Genomic DNA, 7,787 nt, shown 5'->3' on the forward strand with positions numbered 1-7,787 from the left:
TATATGTATGTATATTTAATATATATTTTATATATGTGTCTGTGTTTGTACATTAGAAAAATATTTTAAATTATCGTTCATTCCTTTCTCTTGAATTTAGTGGTAAACTCACAATACTGAAGTTTTTAAAATACCCATCCTTAAGCACACAAACAGCTAGGTATCCCACACCTCCACAGTGTAGTGGGCAGGAAGGACAGGTCTTATCCATCAAGATTTAGAACAAAAGCCTTACACACTGGTGCTCTTAATGATGTCCTGGAAGAGTTTGTTTCTCTATCGCAAACCTGGTAAACCTAGGCTAATGTCAACCTTTGTGAATACCCTTCTTTACCTGGTCATTCCTCATTATACGTACTCTTCAAACTGGAATGCTAAATGGCTAGAAAATAAAAATAATCATGGATTTGAAGAAGTTCTACCATTTTATGCCAGAAAATTTTGTATTTTACTCACAGAACCCTTAACTTCCATTACTGAAAGGATAATCTTAAAATAACAAAGATGCTGTTTGTACTTTATACTTAAGAAAAACTTCACTAAGTAAGCACCATACAGCAAACCTGGTATGAACAGGCATAGGAACCCCAGCACTTCTATTCGCTTTTAGTTCCTCCTTCTCTAAACTGGAAGAAAATAAGGCTTCTATCTCATTAGGCTAATGCACAGATTTACTCCTGTTTACTGGTCATAACAAAAATACAGGGTTCCTCATTAAGTTGCCCAGCATTAAGGACATGTTCCCCTATTTCAGTGAGAGGGAAGAGAAAGCAAACATGAGTCATAGCAACAGTGCTTCTGAAACTCCTCATTATCTCATGTAATGAGAAGATTGCTGCATATAAAACATTTAACATTCTCAACCCAATCTCTCTAAGTGAAGACAGACACTCACCACCTTCTCGCTAAAAACCAGCATTACAGATGCAATGGAAGAAGAAATAAATGAGATAGTGTAAAGTTTATTTAGAGCTTTAAATTCACATTAAGTTCACATTAATAAGGAGAGAGGGGAAAAAACTCCACAACACTGAGTAAAAGCCCTTGGTATCTAATCACTCACTGCCCTCTGGGCATGTCCTAGGAAGGATGAGGCAGGAACAGTCATGACTAAATTCTCATACAGGAATACATCTCAAAAACAGATGTATGAACTTCGAAAATTTAAACCGAACTGCACTTACTTTGGCTTGTAAACATTCAAACTGATGAACAAGAAATTATGCTGAGAAGCGAATACATAGAGTGACAAAGGAATATATATTTCTGATGAAGGGGAGCTTACCACAAAGCAGAGGGCTTTTTCTTGCCGACACATGAACTAGCAATATTCTGCATTGCATCCTTCGAATATTAAACGGATAATAACTTCATTGAGAAAAAACAGGTTTACCACACACAGAGAAATCCCATGACATCTGAGATAACTGATGAAGAGAAGAGTTAGGCCATCTATCCTCCATCCATTATACCTTATAATTGTCAACAATAATGTCCATGTTTCCAAATCTTCACTTTCTCAGTTTTCCACGCACCTTCAGATTATTCTGCACTCTGTGCCCCAACACTATCACAGGTTAGTGAAGATATATGCTTAAAAGAGGGTAGGACATATGCAGAAGACAATGTAAAAGAGTTGGGAGGACTTGAAGAGTAGCAGTCCCAGACACAGAAGGTAGAGGATAAATTCAGGCACACAGTGGGTGAAAGCTAGCAAGGACCATGCTGGTAGACAGAAAAACTATACACTTATGAGGAGTTTAACTTTAAACTTTCTTTGAATTTACAAATGTCATAAATATTGCACAAGTAGCACATTATGAAAGCTCAAGTCTGAGGAGTATTAGCGATGTTCAGGTTTTTTTTTTAACCGGCAAAAGAGAAAGGATGAGGCGATGCTACAATTAGGTGACAAGCAGGTTAGTAGTCATTTTTGAGTCTTCTATAGCAGTGAAAAGTCTAACATGAAAACAAAATCACCTCCTCAGCATACAACATGCTCCTACTCTGAACCAAACAGTTGAGAAAAAGGGCTTTGAAACCTCCCTCCCATAAACCTGTCAGCTTGCTTCACTTGCTGGCTCTGCAAATACAACTTCCTATCCAGTGTCAGATGAGTACCACAGCTGCAGCTTCTCCAGATATTTCAGAAATCTCCTCACTCCACAACCTCTTGTTAGGGACCACCACAACTAAATATTCCGCTCAAGACAAAATCAAAAGCTATGGCAACAAAACAAGCAAATGAGAATCATCTTGGCTCAACAAGGGCCCAAATTCAAAAGAACATTATAACAAACCTCCATGAATCTGCAGTTTCTAGTTTCAAGCTATTTCAAGGTTGGTACTGCCACAAACAATAATTAATGTCCGTTACATACTACTATTCAAATTACAGGACTATTGTCCAGTAACTAATAAAAAATTAAAAGCTCTCTTAAGACTGGTACCTGTCAACATATGCAGCTTGACACAATGGAGCCTCCTCCAAATACAACATTATCTTGCCTAAAATGACATCAGATATCAAAATCTGAAGGACATCCCACATATGTATTCATCTGATTACGTAACAAAAAGCTTCTGACAGAGTGCCTGCTGATTCCAATAGAAAAAAAAACCACAACAAAACACCGGAGGAAGACAGGGTAGAAGCAAGTAAGGAATGTTGTCTTGTACTATTTGCAAATAGCTTAGTAATTAACTCTATCAAGTTTGTATTTTTTTAAACTGAACAGCACACTATCAATTCAATACCTTCACTTCCCCAACTGTTGACTTTTGTCCTTTGGTTTTTATTTTAATTGCCAGAGCAGTCAGATACACATACGACATCAATACTTTTCTACGCTAAAATTGTAATTTTGGATCAAGAAGTGCCTTTTGTTTCCAAACACTCTCCAAGACCACCACAGGCACAAACTAATCTTCACTTGCTGCATAATCGGCAAAATGCTGGCAATCTGGAAAAGCAAACAAACAAACAAAAAAAAGGACTAATTAATTCACCCAGATGCTGCAGTGCAGATTACTTAGGATCATCTGGGAGAAAGATTTCTGTGCAGTATAAAGCAGAACAGTACCAATGAAATGAGTTTGCACTGTGGTAGTATTCGTTTTATTTTAATTTACAGCCATTCTGATAAAAAAACCAAAACAAACACCAAAATAGCCTGTTTTTTTCTGCAAGCACTACAGTGGTCTGCGTGTCTGTAAGAGACAGCAGTGAAAAGATGTAGCACAGGAAAAAGCCCAGAAAAGCCAAGAGCCTGATGCGCAGGGCTTTCACATGGGATGGGGGAGCCGGGTGTTCAAGGCCCGTATTAAACCAGAGAGAGAGAAGAGCTGGGCTGCCTTTCCCATGTTCCACACACATACTCTTACTACCTGGCTCTTCATTACCCAGGCTCTGCTCTTCCCCAAAATAATTATTTTGCAAATGCTTCTCCCTTCTTCCAAGGTGGAATGAAAGTAGGGTTCTGGTAAGTTTTTCCTTCATTTCTCAAAAATGCTCATTTCCTACCCAGAACAAGCTTCTATGAACAGCAAGAGAGGAGGTGCTATCCACATGGTGCCTCCAATCCCCACTAACCACAACTGTCACAGCAGCATCCAGCAATTTCTAAGCAGATTAAAACTAGCAAGAAAATATATATATTTAAAATATTTATTATCAAAACCAAAAACCCCCTCCATCCTTCATATTATCTCCAAAAGCTTATTTGCAGCTTTATCACCTCAGTTAGGCCCTCTTTTTAAGCCCCTTGCAGTTTTGCCATTGATATTATTGCAGTCTCTCCTTCCGTTTTCAAGTGTCTCCAACATTTCCTTCCTCCTTGCCACAAATCTCATTAAAATAGTTTGCCAGCTATGTGAGACTAAAACATAAGTCTGTTTTCACTACCCTGCAAGTGTAGCAGGAAAGCTAGGTCTCTGAACAGCTTCTGTGCAGTCTTCCAAAGCCAATACTTTTAATTAGGTTTCTCTGCCTTGGTCGACTCCCCCATGCCTCTTTTTTGCTCGGCTGAGGTAGGGCAAGAGCAGCTCTCTCTGTAGCTGCTTTAGGAAAGGAAAAAATCAACTTTGCAGTATCTGGGCAGGTCAGCATATGGTCAGAAATGAGTTTTGCAGCAGGCTGTTTTCCCCACCAGGGGATCTTAATGTGAAGAAGATAGAAAATCTCTGCGGGGACGTGAAATCTTGTGCCACAAACGCAGGAAACTGCACTTGGAAGTGGCTGTCAGTACAAGCTTCACGCTATTTCCCTATCAAATAACGTCCCGTCCCCTCTTACAAACAGCTTTTCCGTAAACCTTTTAATTTTATCTCTCGTATTAAGCATAAACAGGGCGAGCACTGACTCCGTGAACTGAAAATGTAATGGGCTTGTCTCATCAGTTTACGGCCAAGTTTCACTCAATTATTATTGCAGAGAAAAATAGGATAGAGTTGAATTGAGTTATGCTAATAGATAAATAACGTAAACATAACTCCAGAGTACTATTTACAGACTTTAAAGACTACTCCTATAGCAATCAACTTTATAAGGTTCCTGGCAGAATCATAATGGTGATAAAAGATACGGAAGCTTAAGACTATTTAAACTCTTAACAAAAGCTATTGTAACACTAACAGTAAATGAGCAACTCCCACAAAATATTATTTAATAATCACGCCCTGATAAGGTTTAAATTACATATTGCCATTGTTGTATGAAAAAACACTGAGTGGTTTTTTTTTTTAAACACGTGTAGCAACCCAACAGGTTTTAATTACCACACCTATTTCAGCGACGAGCTGTTCCACTCAAACACCCAAACATAATATTTACAACGTTGTGCAGTTGTTACGGATCTTGATGATTGATGGAACCTATTGTGTTGCCATCTTAATAACAACAAATGCAAGTGATTACCAACACAGAAGAGAAAATCTGTGTTTTTATTTTATAACAAAAGGCTGTCCTATAGGGACTTCTTTTCAACATAAACTAACAAACCTGCGCACATGTGAACGGGCTTTAGAGCTTCGCACAGAGAGTCAAAAACAAAGACTCTGCTGATTTAAGGACTGAGTATTTTTTTTGTATTAAGAGAATGTGAAAGCTGTCCAAAAAGCTGGTATAGTTTGTCACAATCCTGCAGAATTCATCTTGACCACAAGAAAATATCTGAAAACTGCATCAGAAAGATAGCATAGATCCCATTTCCAAAAAAAAAAAAGGCAAGCAATTGAGCCATTGAGTCAAACAGGAACACAATACATTTTCTGGCATCATTACTGAATATTTATATCAGTGATGAATAAGACTACAAACGAAATATTCTAACATGAAGCTTTGCCTTGTTAACTGTATGATATGCCAAAACACCACCTCCTGTAAATCACAGGGTTTAAAGACCAGTATTTCTTGTTTAAACATGCTACTTGTTCAGCAGAATCGCTTGTGTGAACAAGCATACATTAACGTACACTAACTAGAGCAGTTTCACTATCCAACTGATAGAGTATAATTTAAAGACCTCATTATCAGCATTGTAATTTTCAGACTGCTGAAATATCGTATTTGTTGCAAATATTATAGTGGCTAAACACTTCAACATTTGACGTTTCAGCCAGATAAAATGCAGACAGGCTTTTGTGCATTGATGAACACACTTTTAATCCTAAAGAAACTTTCTCTGTCAAATTAGAGGTGTCTCAACATTTGATTTATGAACACCATAATTAAAATCCTTATGCCTTAAAGAAAAACAAACTCTTCATTATAACAACAGCTTTCTTTCACATTTTTACCTTTTAATATTTGGAGTTTGCTTTCACGTGCTGCTATTAGTTATCAGTTTGGCATGTCATTTCTGGCTGCCAAAACAGGAGAATATTTCTCTTCACAACATGGTCAAATCTCAAAAGTCTAGGTAAGCATCCAAAGTGCTCAGTGTTTATTTAACGATTCCACAAAGCTTCTGTCGTGAAAACAATTTCTGCTAATTTAAGAGGCAGAGGAAAACCATCACACAATTCAGGGCTTTCTGTTTCTAGGAAGGCCAGAAATGCTGTAATGTCTGCCAAAATATTTCTCCTCTTTCTATGAACTGTCAGGACCAAGAGTTTAGAGAGAGACAATCAGGGGGGTTGGGGGGTGGGCATGTGAAAGAAAAAGAGTTAGATTTTCAAATATATTTCTGTAGTGGTTCAAGTTCAGTTTGAACATTAGACAGATTTCTGGAGGGGGAAGAGACTCCTATTTTATCTGAACAAATTCATGCATATCATTCATTCATCCAGCAGTACAGCAGCAGCAAGTTTCAGTTTCCTCAGCTGAATACAATTCAAAATTACACACAATCTCCACTAAAACTACCATTACTGAAAGTGGTGCAGTTACACATTAGCATCCCTCCTCTGAAGAAATCTATGTCCCCAAATCCCAGAAAGGAACAATTCATTTACAACCTAAGCAAGGAATCTTGAACGAAATCCTGAAGCTTGTCAAAAGTAGGATTTCCTAAACTATCAATAAGAAAGAAATTTCAAAAGAGGGAACTCCTAATTCAAGTCATTGATGCCAAAGTCCTGGTCCCCTTTACCTAGGTTTCTATCAAATTGGTTTTGAAATGTTATAAACATCTTGAAAAATGAATTAAAAGGAATAATGTCTGAAGATGGTCTCCCTGATGGGACCAAAGCATCAGCCTCTGCAGGGTTATCTGACTTCTGGCCACTAATTAAAAAAGCCAAAGTTCCTGAACTCCACATTACATGAAGCTGAAAAGCTTACCATGTAAAAGATTACAATAAAATATTGTAACTGCAGATAATGAGGACCTGAACAGAACCGCATTTCTATTGCTCCGTGAAGAGGTTGAAAATTCACTCCTCAAATATCATCCCTAAAAAAAACCCAGATGAATTCTGTAATCCTTCTAATAAGTTGCTGTAATGCTAGACTAGGATAAAACAGATCATGCTGCCCTCTTGTGTTAGACATGCACAGAAATCAACCCCTTTATTCCCGCGAATGACACATGGAGAGGAATATATAAAGCATTCACTACGAAGTAGAAAACATCCACATTTTCTTCCTTACAGATACCTTGACATGAATTCAACTCCCCTACTGGCATATGGATAGAAGAGGAAAGGATGTTTCAAGACAGTCAAATTCTACATTCCAAAAAAATAAACAAGTTCTGTCAACAAACGCAGACAAGTCAGATGTGATAAAGCCCAAAACACAACCACTTAATCTCTAACTTCCCAACAACAGCTTTCACTATAGCTAAGTGACGCTGTATAGATAGCTGCTGACAGATTTGAATTTTAGTCATAAATATCTGATCATTCTTTCTGAATGGTGGCTAACACAATAAGCTTTAGCCACTTAGAATTATCAGCTCAACAGAGTTAGGTTAAGGGCTTAAGAAAGAAAGAGACAGCCGCTTACTAATAAGGTTCTTCCAATACAAAACATGCTTAAAGCAGTAACATCCAACTGTTTTTAAATCTATGCCAAATTACAGAAAGGTGAAATCTGTGTACACACAAATATTTTGGGGTGTGAAGGGAGAGAGGGGTCCTCATACTCCTCTTCTGTCTCTGCTGTGTAATCCGGGTGCCCAAAATATATTCAAATTCCTGTATCATCTGGGTAAGATGCTCATTACTATTCCCTTTACAACCTTCCCCTCCCTATACATTGGTAAAGCAATCTGTAAAGAGAGGTTCTGGGCTCATGGCTAAACTGATACACAAAGCTTTTTTTCTTTTTTTCTTTTTTTTTTTTT

This window comes from Buceros rhinoceros, unplaced genomic scaffold, assembly GCF_000710305.1.
Source record: "Buceros rhinoceros silvestris isolate BGI_N320 unplaced genomic scaffold, ASM71030v1 scaffold539, whole genome shotgun sequence".
Lineage (NCBI taxonomy): Eukaryota > Metazoa > Chordata > Aves > Bucerotiformes > Bucerotidae > Buceros > Buceros rhinoceros.